Genomic DNA, 13,287 nt, shown 5'->3' on the forward strand with positions numbered 1-13,287 from the left:
GATGATTTGCAAAAGATGCGAGCTTATATAAGTAGTTCACGTGGTCTCCAGGGAGGCCGGCAACGTTGATTAATATAATCAACTAATAGTTTGGAATCATTTTCAATAACCAGAGGTACATAATGCAACTCTCTTGGGAGATCAATCCCCTTATTTAGAGCATGGAATTCATTAGTGTTGTTAGAATTGTTACCTAAGGTAACTGCAAATGCTGCAACGAATCCACCTGAGTAATTCTTAATGATACCACCACAACCAGCAACACTCGGGTTTTACCTAGAAGCCTCATCAATGCTTAGCCTAAAGACGCATGTAAGAGGAAGTGACGACACCACATGAATTTGAACCCAAACTCAAATGCAAAAATTAATGTTAGAAGCTATATTAATTTATGAAGGGGTGAAAAACCAAGCTCTAACTTTAGCCACGTACTAGATGAACAATACGTTGTTGGGGTTGTTCCTGGTGCTTTCACTCCATCGTAAGCACGAGAATTCCGCTCCATCCGGAGGCACCAAACGGTAAAAGAAAAAATCGAAAACCATACAAACTGCATACTTGGAGATCCGAATCTAAATTTAATCCATTTAGCCATCAATTTTGCTATAGTCTGTTCAAGGGGAAAGCGCTTTCCAAATGTATGAAGAATGGATTTCCAAATCAGCTGCGAGTATGGACGTTGCTCAATAAGATGATAAAAAAATGGCCTCCACCTATAAGCAAAAAGGGCATTCTGAGACTAAGGGGAAGACCCCTAGATTGGATTAGACTCGAGGTGGGTAACCACATGCGCATGACTGTGTTGAACTCCCATGCCCTCCTAACCAAGAAACAATCATGTATGATCCTCAAGTTGCAGTGAAGGTAGTACATTGTAGTGAAGGTAGTACATTTGAGAGAAAGTGCAAGAAAAGGTGGTCGGAAGAATCCACCTCAGAGGAACATCATGCAAGAAAATAAGACACCTTGGCCTTGCCCACAACTATGACCATGGTAGTGTCAGCACCAAATTGCTCCCACATGGATGGATTGTTTGATAACCGAGGATCCTCCCAAAAATCAATCTTCTTGCTTAAAAGACACGGTTTCTATGAGTCCATATAGAAGTCGCCTTTTAAGAATTTAGGGACATATAACCTCTAACATGTTTAGGGACCCAATGATTAGGGACTTATAACCTCTAACATCGATATCATGAATACGAATAAATAAATAAATTTTTAAAATAAAAATAATGATTTTATGAAAAAAACTTTTGCACCATTAATTACAACTGTTTTTAGATGAACCACCGAATTACATCCATCTTTAAGATGGACATTTTATACCTCATATGCAAATGTCAAAATGCTTCCCTAGATGCATGGAACAATTTCCTTTCCCTAAAAGATCAAGGAAAAAGTTTATATAAGGTATCAACCTTATACTATACAAGTAAGGTGTACTTATTAAACCCATTAAAGAAAGCTGTTCCTAGGCTGGAGAATCCTAAAATCGGTCATCTCGACCTTGAGCTTTATAGACATGAAAAAAGGGAGTTTTTAGTGCTAAAAATAGTTAGGTTTTTAATATATTATTTGGATCGTCCATTTTGAAGATTTTCAAGTGTTTATAGATCTGCTTAATCGTCACTATTTTTAGAACTTCAAATTTCATAATTGTGGGAAACAATAAATTTTTACATCATTGCGTAAAAACCCAAAAAGATATATATATATATATATATATATATATATATATATATATATATATATATTATACATGAGGTCCATGGCCACACACGTGCCAAGATAGAAGAGAGTGTACATGATGGAGGACACCAGTTTCTTCATGCCTTCACCTACATCAGTTTCTCAAAATAATTTAAATTTATCTTTCCATATAAAAGGGCGCATGTCAATTTTCATGAGAAATTGTCCTGGTTCAAAGGCTTCATAGGACAACCACATTAATATCTTAGGTCAACAATGGGTCAGCATTATTGAGGGACAGCAGGTTATATTGAATGCATTTCTCGGTTTGGGCTTTTATGTCAGGTTTACATAACAGAATATGATCAATTTGTTTTTCTTTCTTTGTTTGGGTCCCCTTCATTATTATTTTTTTGGACTCGGTTAGCAAAAGTAATGTCGTTTAATTGGTTGCTTTTATGCTGGGCTCCTTTTCTCTGGTTTGTATCTTAAATAAAATTGAGACTCAAGACTGAAAGGGGATGATTGGGGGGGCTCCTTATTTCTCCCCCTTAGAACTCATATGATCGAAAAAAGTCTTAACATGAATTCTAAGATCGAAAAAAGGTCTTAACATGAATTCCCAAACTCCTAAGTTCAAGTTTTATATTAAATTAAGGGAAAATACTATGGGCACATATACTATGCTCCCCTAGGAGCATAGTTTACTTCTATTCCCTCAGTCAGAAGAACTATTTGAGAGGATTTTTGGAGTTTGAAATTTGGGAAACCACTTAAGAATTACTAGATGGTTATTCACAAAAAATTTAAAATTTGAGTTTTTTGACACTTAGATCTCATCATCTAAAAATTGGATGGTCTCTATATAATCTTGAGATATTTTTTGTAGAAAAGTGTTTTGTTAGTTGGTTGGCTCACACTCGTGCGGTTTTCCCTACAAAATTTACCTCAAAGATGTATTTTTGATCCAAGATTTCAGTGTTCAATGATGTCAACCATGATAATAATCCAAATTTGAAAAAACAAATTCAAAAAATATAAATGTTTATGAATTTGGTTCTTCACCAGTTATTTTAACTTTTGGTGGATTTCACATTTTTTGACATCCATCTTAAAGAAGGACATTAGATATAAGGGATGGCACCGTAATAGATGAGATGGCTGACTCACCAAAACTGTGCCCTTATTTGTTTCAAGTGCATAGAGAGAATAATTAGAAATTTATTATTTATTTTTTATTGAGATTAATCTATGAGAAAATATGACTTCATGATTTGAAATTTCAAGCTGCTTCGAATTCAGTCATATTATTAAACCATGGCGTGGTCCCATTTGTTAGAGGGATTTGCACAAAACAAAGCAAAAGAGAATTTTTGGTACAAGAAAATCACAATTACTCATAGCCATTGAAGGTAAAATCAAACGGATTGAAATATTTCATAACTTTAAAAAAAAAATATTTTGGACCTTGTGCCCAATCAGTGACATACCATTAGCCAATTGAGTTCACATCCAATAGTTAGTAATAATTGTAACATTTTTGTATCAAAAGATATACGTTTCCATTTTATAATACCATCAACAAAACAAGAATTACCTGTAAATTTCACTTAGGTCGATAAGCATTATTTTTGCAATCTTGTACCCGTTCTCGTGACTACTCTAGGTAGATTTGCAAGTTTTAATCACTAGAATCTTGCCTGGTGCTTGGATATTTAGAAATTGAAATTTGGTTATCAACACGAGATCAAAGAGAAATCCCTCCCAGCCCCAACCTCCTCGGTCCCTTGTCCAACAATTAGTGTTTGAAAAATTGAAGTCCGCTTCGCAGGCACACATCTTGAAATTGTGATGATCAACTATTGAGTTTTTATGTGATTTTTTTCGATGGATTTTTGTAGATAGATACGTCTTATTTTTCTAGTATAAAGTTAAGTGATATTTTGGGTGAGTTAGTGGGGATAATTTTTCTAGTACAAAATTATTTTTTGGGTGAGTTAGTAGTGGGGATAGGGCCCCTACTACATAAAAGTTATATTTTGGGTGAGTTAGTGGGGATAATTTTTCTAGTACACAATTATTTTTTGGGTGAGTTAGTAGTGGGGATAGGGCCCCTACCTCATAAAAGTTATATTTTAGGAGAGTAGTTAGTGAGGTAAGGCCGGCCCCCTACCACATTTGGGTGAGTTAGTGGGGGTTAGAGCCCCTATGACAGAGGGAATTGAACTTAGGACGTAGCATTTCAAATCGTCAAGTGCTAACCAATTAAGCCCAGCTCTCTTGATACCTTATATAGACTTTTTCCTAAAAATAAAGTTGAAAATATTTGTTACGAAGCCAATATCAGCATGGCAAAATGGGACTTTTTTAACAACTACCCTATATAGAAAAAAGCAATATTCCTTTTTTTAGATGAAATGGAAACATGTTACTAACAGGAAATTAGAAAATTAATTGTGTTTGTTTCGTTATGCGCAACTATGCGAGTGCTTATCCTAAGCATATTTAGAATGAGGGGTTTTCTGAGGGAAGCCAAGTGCAAGAACCACACGTTTTGGAATTAGGCAATCAAGTGCAATAATCACATGCCGAATCGTTGCGTATCTTTTTATCATTTTAAGGCGTGGGAGTTAGACTATGAAGGGGATCTGAGCCACCCAATTCCCTAACAAAATCAGCTAGTTTCGATCGATAATTAAGCAAGTTTCCATTGATTTGGAGTCCTTATCAATATTTTTCAAAACATTTATTTGGTAACACCATTAATAAAACGCAGGCATGGTAAGCACATGGAAGTTATGACGCATTTGTTTAATTTTTACGAAACACAAAAGAATAACGAAAGCAATACCAAGTAGCAACAAATACTGTACTTCACTTTTCTTTCTTTTGAGAAAATGAAACTAGAACTGAGAAATGTTTGATAATACAAATAAGACACTAGAACAGGAAAATGTGGTGGATAACGTTGTAGTTAAAAACATGACTTTTTGAAAAGGGTGCAGTTGGTATATAGATGCATCCGTAGCTGTAGAGGTAAGGTGCACTTTCAATTTGTATCATAGTATATAATTTTGATGTAATATGTTCTTAGGATTATCTTAAAATTTATTTTTATATCTAATTATAAAAATTTAAATTTAAAATATGGTTAAAATCAAGTAGATCTATAAACATATGAAAATATTGAAAATGGATGGTGTAGATAATATGTTGTAAAATGCACTATTTTTTAGATTTAAAATCTTTTTTTTTTTTCATGATCATACATCTCGATGTCAAGATGATCAATTATAGGGTTTTTCAACATTAAAACCACATTTTCCAATGGATTTTTGGGGCGCAGCTTTGATTCTACATTTTAAGATTGCAACCTTATATAAATTTTATCCTTTTTAAATATATCACATATTTTTTAACTATTATGGATATTTTAATTCGCCTATTAAAAACTCTAGTCAAATCAGTTCAATAGGCAGCCAATGTTTGACTACTCGGACTGAATGCCGAGTAGGAGTTCAAGTACTCGGCACCCTGGTGAGCCGAGAGTTACCTGAGTTGGGTGTCCCACTTGAGGATGTTGAAGAAATTCAAAAAAAAAAAAAAATCCAAAAGTTAAGGATTTTATTTTTTATATTGTTCTATTTCTGTCTTTTTATCAAGGATTGGACAGTGTTTTGTCCATAAATACTTATTGTCACATTTCCTTCTTTTTTTTAAATTATTTTGAAAATACCCCAGTCACAAGTTGATATTTCAAAATCTATTTTTTTTTTTTAACCTCATTTTGAAGTGTTTTGTTTTAATTTTGATTTAAACATACATTTCCTATTTCTCTAGATTTTTTTTTTTACTTTTTTTTTTTTTGTTGCTACAATACTAGGCACGACTGAGTTACTCAAATTTGAACGAGTCCTCAGCCCGAGTCGACATTTCTAGTACTACTAATTTAACTGGATCCGACAGTAGGCAGCCAATCCGATCGGGATAAGACCAATTGAGACCATTGTTAGAAAAATCGGCCATTCTAATTGGTAACCGTCAAACTAGAATGGTTGGTTCCAGTTTCGACTGGTTTTGATGTCCAACTAGGTATTTTTTAAAAAATTAATAAGTAATTTATATAAAATCTTAAAAAATAACGGATTTTGTTTGTAATATATTTTTTATGTAAAATTACATAAATATTCGTTATTCTCTTCTTTATCACGAATATATTTGAGACTTTCTGGTATTACACTGATATCCGTTTTTTCAACTTCATAACATTTTTCTTTAAAAAAAAAAAGATGAAACTACCCCTTTTTTTTTTTGAAAAGCCGACTTTTTTAATTTTTAATTTTTTAAAAATCAAAATTTATTAAATTTCAAAATTTGAAAAACCGCATTTAAAAAATCAAATTTTTAAATATCAATATTATATGTTCTTTAATAGATGTTTTTTAATAGATGTTTTTTATATGTTTTTTAATAGATGTTTTTTAATAGATGTTTTTTAATAGATGTTTTTTAATAGATGTTTTTTATTTTATTAAAAAAAGAAAAAAAAAATACCCATCATGAATGGGCGGATTTGATATCAAAACCTTTTAAAAAAAAACCATATACTTTTACCAATACACTATATGTGTAATAATAATGAAGGTAGGTATCATATCATATAGCACGCGGCTTGTATAGAACCTAAGTCCTAAACAAGCAAATTAGAGCCTACCTTTAAATAGTGTCGAGAAATGTTGTTTCAACATTGAAAATCTTGGTGAAAGCCTTAAAACATTTTCATCTTTATCTATAAAGTTTAAAGCTTAAAAAATAGTGTAGATCAATGTATCTATGAAACCTTGAAAATCTTGAAAATTGACGGTCAAAAAATACGTTACAAAATACACTATTTCCAAAAACCTTAAATCCAATTTTTTCTCATGTTCATACATCTTGATGTCAAGATGATCAATATGAGGATATTTGAACATCAAAATAACCTCTCCAAGTGAAATTTTTGAGGTAGGTTCTAATTTGATGATTTAGAGCCTTGGCTCTATATAAACTTTTCCCTATTATATATACTCTATTATTTTATTATTTCTTTTTTTTTAAGATGCCGAGTTACAAGCAATAAAAAATTTCGGTTTCTGAAAAAATAAAAGTTAAAAAATTTTGGTTTTTCTAAAACCTAAAATGGGCAGTTTCATCTTTTTTTTAGAAAAAAAAAAAAAAAAACGTTTTATGAAGTTTAAAAAATCAGATATTTGGGTAATAATGGAAAGTTTCAGATATTTTCGTAATAACAAGAAATACAACGGATATTTACACAAATTTTTTTATTTTTTTAATATTTTCATCATTATGGAAAAAAATTGAAAATTATTTCTGCCATTAAGTTTTTTTTGTAAGTTTTTTCATATTTTTAAAAAATTTAAAAAATGCTCTTAAGCGAAAATCAATTCTTTGAAATTCGTTTTATTTTTTTAACTTTGTTTGGATGCATGTTGTTTAATTATTTTTAAAATATACATTGCATATTTTATCAGACTTATTTTTGTACTTTTTTTATTTTTAAATAATTTTTTGACCACTCAAGATTTGCCTGATTAGAACGGTTGAACCGACAAATTTACCGGTTAAACCACATCCGGTAAACCGTTGGATATTTCCAGCACGGTTGAGACTCTGGAGTTGAGGGGCAATTATCCTTTTGCGCGTGCATTGGATGCCCAAAATAGAAAAGTAGAAGTTGGCACCCGGTTAAAGAAATTAGCAGCACTTACAAAACACAGGTAAGCATTCTCCGCCTCTCAACTCTATCTAGCCGCTTCTCCAAACACTCAAATAAACACTCCCCCCATAAATATTACAAAACGGAGCTCTCACCTCTGGTCCTCTAGTGTGCTCTGTAACCGAGAGTACAATAAGAAATATGGCAAATGGTACTGCAATGGTGCTCACTAAGATCACCACCTACCTTCTTGTGGATCTGCCTGTGCGACATGGCAGTGCAACCTGATATCGGAAAGGCTTCGGTGGGCCGTCTGTTGGATCTCAAAAATGAAACACAGTTAAAGGACCTACATAGTTCATGTGAATCGGGGCAAAAAGGTCACTGCAAGCTCGACAATGGATCGGGAGAGTTGGTATAAATATTTCTTTCCCTAAACTGTCACAGCGGCTGAATCGGAATCTAGAATGGTGTACATGTATGAAAATGTGTTTGACGGCTTTGCAGCGAGGCTCACCCCTGCGGAAGTAGAATACATGAAAACTAAATAAGGTTTTCTGCATGCTTATCCGGATCGGGTACGTCGCTTGGACACCACACAGAGCCCACACTTCTTAGGCCTCAACCCTAAACAAGGCCTGTGGCCTGATACAGGGTTTGGCAAAGGCATCATAATTGGTTTACTGGACTCCGGCATATGGCCCGAGCACCCGTCGCTGAATGGCAAAGGGATGTCATTGCCACCGAATCAATGCCAGAAAAGACTTCAACTCGTCGCACTGCAGCAACAAGCTAATAGGTGCCCAATTCTTCAACAAGGCTGCCCATCAGCATACATCCAACATCACAGACTCTCCCAGGGACCAGGACAGGCATGGCACGCACGAGGCCACGACTGCGGCCGGTGGGTTTGTGGTGGGGGCTGAGATGATGAGCAGCGCCAGGGGCACAGCAGTAGGCGTGGCCCCTCAAGCACATCTGGCAATGTACCAGGTTTGCTATGGTATTAGGTGCATTGATTCGGACATCATGGCTGGGTTTGACAAAGCAATCCAAGATGGGGTCGATGTTCTGTCCATCTCCTTGAGTGGGGGCCAAGATAGAATCACAATCGATCCAATCACTATCTCGGCATTCAAAGCCATGGAAAAAGGAATTTTTGTGAGTTGCTCTACCGGAAACAAAGGCCCGGATTTCTCAACAGTAGGGAATGTAGCGCCCTGGGTCCTGACAGTGGGCGCCGGGACACTAGACAGGGAGCTCCGTTCGGACACTGTCCTCAGCAATGGTGAAACGCTTGTTGGACAATCCATCTTCCAACAAAAAGGTCTCAGCCCCAACTTGCTGCCTCTAGTTTATCCCAATTCAAACCATGAATGCTGGCCCGACCTAAGCTCAAACGTTTCTAGCAAGGTGGGGGATAGTATGGGAGACAGGCAATTGTACCAAGCAGGCAACAATGTCTTGAGAGCCGGTGGTGCTGCCATGATTATGATCAATATTGAACATTCCAACTTTGAGGTCATCCCTGTAGCCTATGCATTACCTGTATCTCAAGTGGATTTCTAAGAAGACACCAAGATAAAAGCCTACATGAACTCGACTCGACAACCCATGGCTGAGATCGTCCAAAAGGGGACGGTGGTCCGGGAGGCGGCAGCCCCCGTAGCGGCAAGCTTCTCCTCAAGAGGGCCCAACTTCATTAGCCCCGGTATTCTAAAGCCCGACATTATTGGCCCAAGAGTAAGCATCCTCGCCCTCTAACCTAAGCCCAACAGGCGACCCTTCCGATGAAAGGAGAGCGCTCTTCAACATGATATCCGGCACATCAATGTCGACTCCCCATTTCAGCGGCATTGCTGCACTGCTAAAGCCCGCACACCCCAACTGGTCACCTGCAGCCATAAAGTCCGCCATGATGACCCCCGCCGACATTCTGGACAACAAAGGGAAGCCAATAAGCGACTTTGATCACCTGCAAGCCCATATCTATGCCATAGGCGCCGGCCACATAAACCCCATCAAGGCCACTGATTCGGGCCTGATCTATGACAATAGCCCAGACGATTACTTGCCTTATTTATGCGGTTTGAGGTACACTGATTCTGAAATACTTGCCTTCGCAGGAAGGAAGTTCCATTGCACAAAAGAAACAAGCATCACAGAGGGGATTTAAACTACCCTTCTTTCTCTATTGGTTTCACAGCTTATGGACCTACTTCTTTTACCTTTACGAGAACTGTAACCAACGTTGGTGATGCAAATTCTTCTTATGAGGTGGACATCATCAAACCAGAAGGTGTAAATGTTGAGGTAAAGCCCAATAGGCTTTACTTCCCCAAGTTAAACGAGAAGCAAACTTATCAGATGACGATTTCTTCTAAGGGAAAATATTGGCCTTCAACCACTTAGCCTTTGCAAGGATATATAAGTTAGCATTCATGCTTTAAGTGTAGAAATGAAAAGCAATCCACGAAAACAAAAAAGAAGAAATAAACACAAAAGAAAGAGACAACTAACTACAACACAAAATATATGTGGTTCGGCAACGTGCCTACATCCATGGGACATTAAAGCTTCTTTACTGACAATGAAAATAGGGTTACAATACGTTCTCATTCTCATGTCGCTCTGTTTTTATCTAATTACAAAGAGATCTCTCCCTTAACCCTTAATCCTAGATGAACCTCCAATTGCAACAATATATATCGAGTCGCAGATAAATGGTATAAATTACCGAAATACCCTTGTACAGATATAAATACCAAGTTTTAGATATATCGAATCCCATGTACAGATATATCCAAATTTTGCCTCTGGGGTTGCTGCCTCCGAACCCCTGCAAGGGCTGAGTCTGTCAAGTTAACCTGTCAGGACAACTCCTCTGGACCTCAAGCCCTTTGGGCTTTTAACGGCCCTCCGGAGTCGTCTTTTTTACTTCACCTTGACAGATATATTTCTTCATAATACAAGACATCAATCCTCAACACTGAGTACTAAGTGAGGAGCCCCATTGTGATAGATATATAAGGTGGTACTCAGGCTCTATGTGCCAAGTGAGGAGCCCCACTATGATCAACGAAGCATGAGTCAATGCCATTTGAAATGTTTGAACTGTTTTTTCTCTCATTTGCGTTCTTGTGGTCTCTCTAATCCGGAGTTATCATTTTTGTACCGAGAGACCAATTACTTATAAGAAAGTCAATAACACTCTTCTCCGTTCGATTTCAAATTGTGTGGCTGTAAGAGTGTGATTGAATAGATTCGAAGTTCAAAAAATATTTCTCGAACTTCGTAACCAACGTTGCCTGATTCGTTCCGCTTAGGCCAAAGCTTTTGGATTTTATGCCTAGACTGAAAAGAAGCGAAACCTAATGTTGCCCCTCTGGTTAGATTTAGGCCGCTTCAATTAGCTTTTGGCTGCTTCGATCAACTTCAGGCCAAGCCAAAGCAAAGAAATATCTATATAAATGTATTTATATTTTTATGTTCTTAGTTTTCTATTATACCCTAAACCCCAATATTATTTTTCCTTGGTATTTACCCTAGTCAAATAGTCAAAGTATTATGAGACCAATATGTCATTTCTCTCTCTCTCTCTTCCCCTTTTCAACATACTTTTTTAAATTTCTCTCTTTCAAATTACCAAACAACTCTCTCTCACCCATCCTGTCTCTTTCTGTCTCCAATCACTTCTCTCAATCTCTTTCTCTCTCTACCTCCCTCACTCTTTCTCCCTATGCCCTCCCTCATTATTTTTCTCTACCCTCCCTCCCTCCCTCACACACCCTCTCTCTATACCCTTCCTCATTCTTTCTCTCTCTACCACTCACATGCCCATAATGTGGTCTAGCACATTTTTGTACCGGACTGAAAAAAAAATTACGATCCGACACAAAAAGGACCGCAAAAACAATTATGGGCATGTGAAAATTATTGGAATCCAATACGGTCCGACACATTTTTGTGCCAAACTGCAGTATAGCCATGTGAGAGGTAGAGATAAAAAGAATGAGGGAAGGTAGAGAGAGATAGAGAGTGAAGGAGAGTAGAGAGAGTAAGAGAGAGGATGGGTGGAGAGAGAAAGTATGAAAGAGTCACATGTCTAAAAGGACAAAGATAGAATAAAAGGGAAGAAAGGGAAAAAATAATGGGGGGTAGGATGGGTAAAAAGTTGAAATAGTGGGAAGGGCGGGAGGGATCCATAATTTTCCCTTATTTTTATATATAAATATATAATTTATTTTTATTAAAATTAAAAAATAAACGTTTAAAGTCTTCCCCTGAATTGGCCAAAGAACCAAATTGCTTCGTTTTTCTTATCAAATTTAAGAAGGCTCGTAAGTGAATTTGACAATATTGATCGAAACACACCCCAAGCCAACTAATTTAACATGTAATGGCTAGAAGTAATTGTGACCTCCTTATATGAAACATAAATGGTCTCATAGTATATAATCCCTTCACTAAAATAATAATAGTGAGACCAATTTTTCCTTCTAGACTAAAAACAAATGAGGATTATTATTTTATGCCGGCTGGACCACATTTCAACAAATGCGGTCCAGAAAGTGTAAAACATTCATCTTAAAGAATAATGCAAGTAAGTGTTCCATCTAAAACAATGAAAACTAACGGTCCAAACTTTTTTTATTAGAACTATTATTTTTAGTTTTTTAAAAAAAAAAAAAATTTCATATTCATGATCTCCACATTAAAGATTACATGTCCTTAAATATTAAATCTTAAAATCCATCTCAAAAATAGATTTATTAAGAGGTCCACATTTCTACATATGCCAGCTTGGCCGCCTAGAGACCAAGTGCACCAAATAATGGTGATTATTGTCTAACGACAGAGAAAAGGAGAGGGACAGGGCTCCGCGTCTTGATGTGACATATCTATATTTTCAGAATGTTTTGGTCGTTCTACGTCTTAATGTTGAGAGAATCAAGAATTTCTTATAAAAGGAAAATTATTTCATGCAGACTAGACCGCACAACTATATATGCGGTTCAAAAAGTGTAAAGCATCCATCATAAGGATGGATGCAATTAGGAGTTCCATCTAAAAATAATGAAAACTAACGGTCCAAATATTTTTTTAATAGAATTATTATTTTTAGTTTTCAAAAGTTATTTATTTCTTCATATTCATGATCCACATGTTAGAGATTACATATCATTAAAAATTAAGTCCAAAAATCCATCTCAAAAATAGATTTATTACTAGGCCCTCATTTGTATATATGCGGGCTTGGCAGCATAGAAACAGGTTCCTTATAAAAACTAGTGTTATAGTCTCGTACTAGAGGTGAGACGGTTTTTATGAGTACTAAGACGACTTTTATGTAGATATATGCCCCCCTCTTCAAGAACCCTTTTTTAGATGGATTTTGACCTTTTTTTATATGTGTATGTAATCTGTAACATGGACATTATGAATGTGTAAAATAAATAAATCTTTAAAATTAAATGTAATAATTTTGAAGGAAATTTTTGAAGTGTTATCTTGTCCTTTTCTGGAGACACCGCAAGTCCACATCCATCCTTAAGATGCATGTGTGATGCCTTGGGAGACAAAAGTAGAAATGTGTCTCAACTAATGTTCGTAAACTCGGCCAGTCCAACCGGGAACCTACCAGTCAAATTGGAATCGGGCACCAGCTGACTCGATTTTAGTCGATTTTGGTGGTTCAATTAAGTGTATTTTAAAAAAATTTAAGTATACATATATATATACAGAGAGAGAAGGTGCAATTTGCATACGGATGCATCTCTAGGTGTAAGATAAGGTGCACCTACAAATTTTATCATGGTATATAATTTTGATGTAAAATGCTCTTAGGATTATCTCAAAATCTATTTTTATATCTAATTA

The 13,287-nt window shown here is 35.9% G+C and overlaps 2 pseudogenes across 1 annotated transcript; both read left to right on the plus strand.

Moving 5' to 3' along the window:
* Positions 1–6,267: 6,267 nt before the first annotated feature.
* LOC148780330 (subtilisin-like protease 4 pseudogene) lies at positions 6,268–9,819 on the plus strand (annotated as a pseudogene). Its single transcript, XR_016040159.1, has one exon. The product of XR_016040159.1 is annotated as a subtilisin-like protease 4 pseudogene (transcript).
* Positions 8,128–8,976, plus strand: LOC148780331 (subtilisin-like protease 4 pseudogene; annotated as a pseudogene).
* Positions 9,820–13,287: the final 3,468 nt, after the last annotated feature.

Source organism: Amborella trichopoda, chromosome 9, assembly GCF_054954075.1.
Source record: "Amborella trichopoda isolate Santa Cruz 75 chromosome 9, AtrichopodaSantaCruz75HAP2 v2.0, whole genome shotgun sequence".
In the NCBI taxonomy this organism is placed as follows: domain Eukaryota; kingdom Viridiplantae; phylum Streptophyta; class Magnoliopsida; order Amborellales; family Amborellaceae; genus Amborella; species Amborella trichopoda.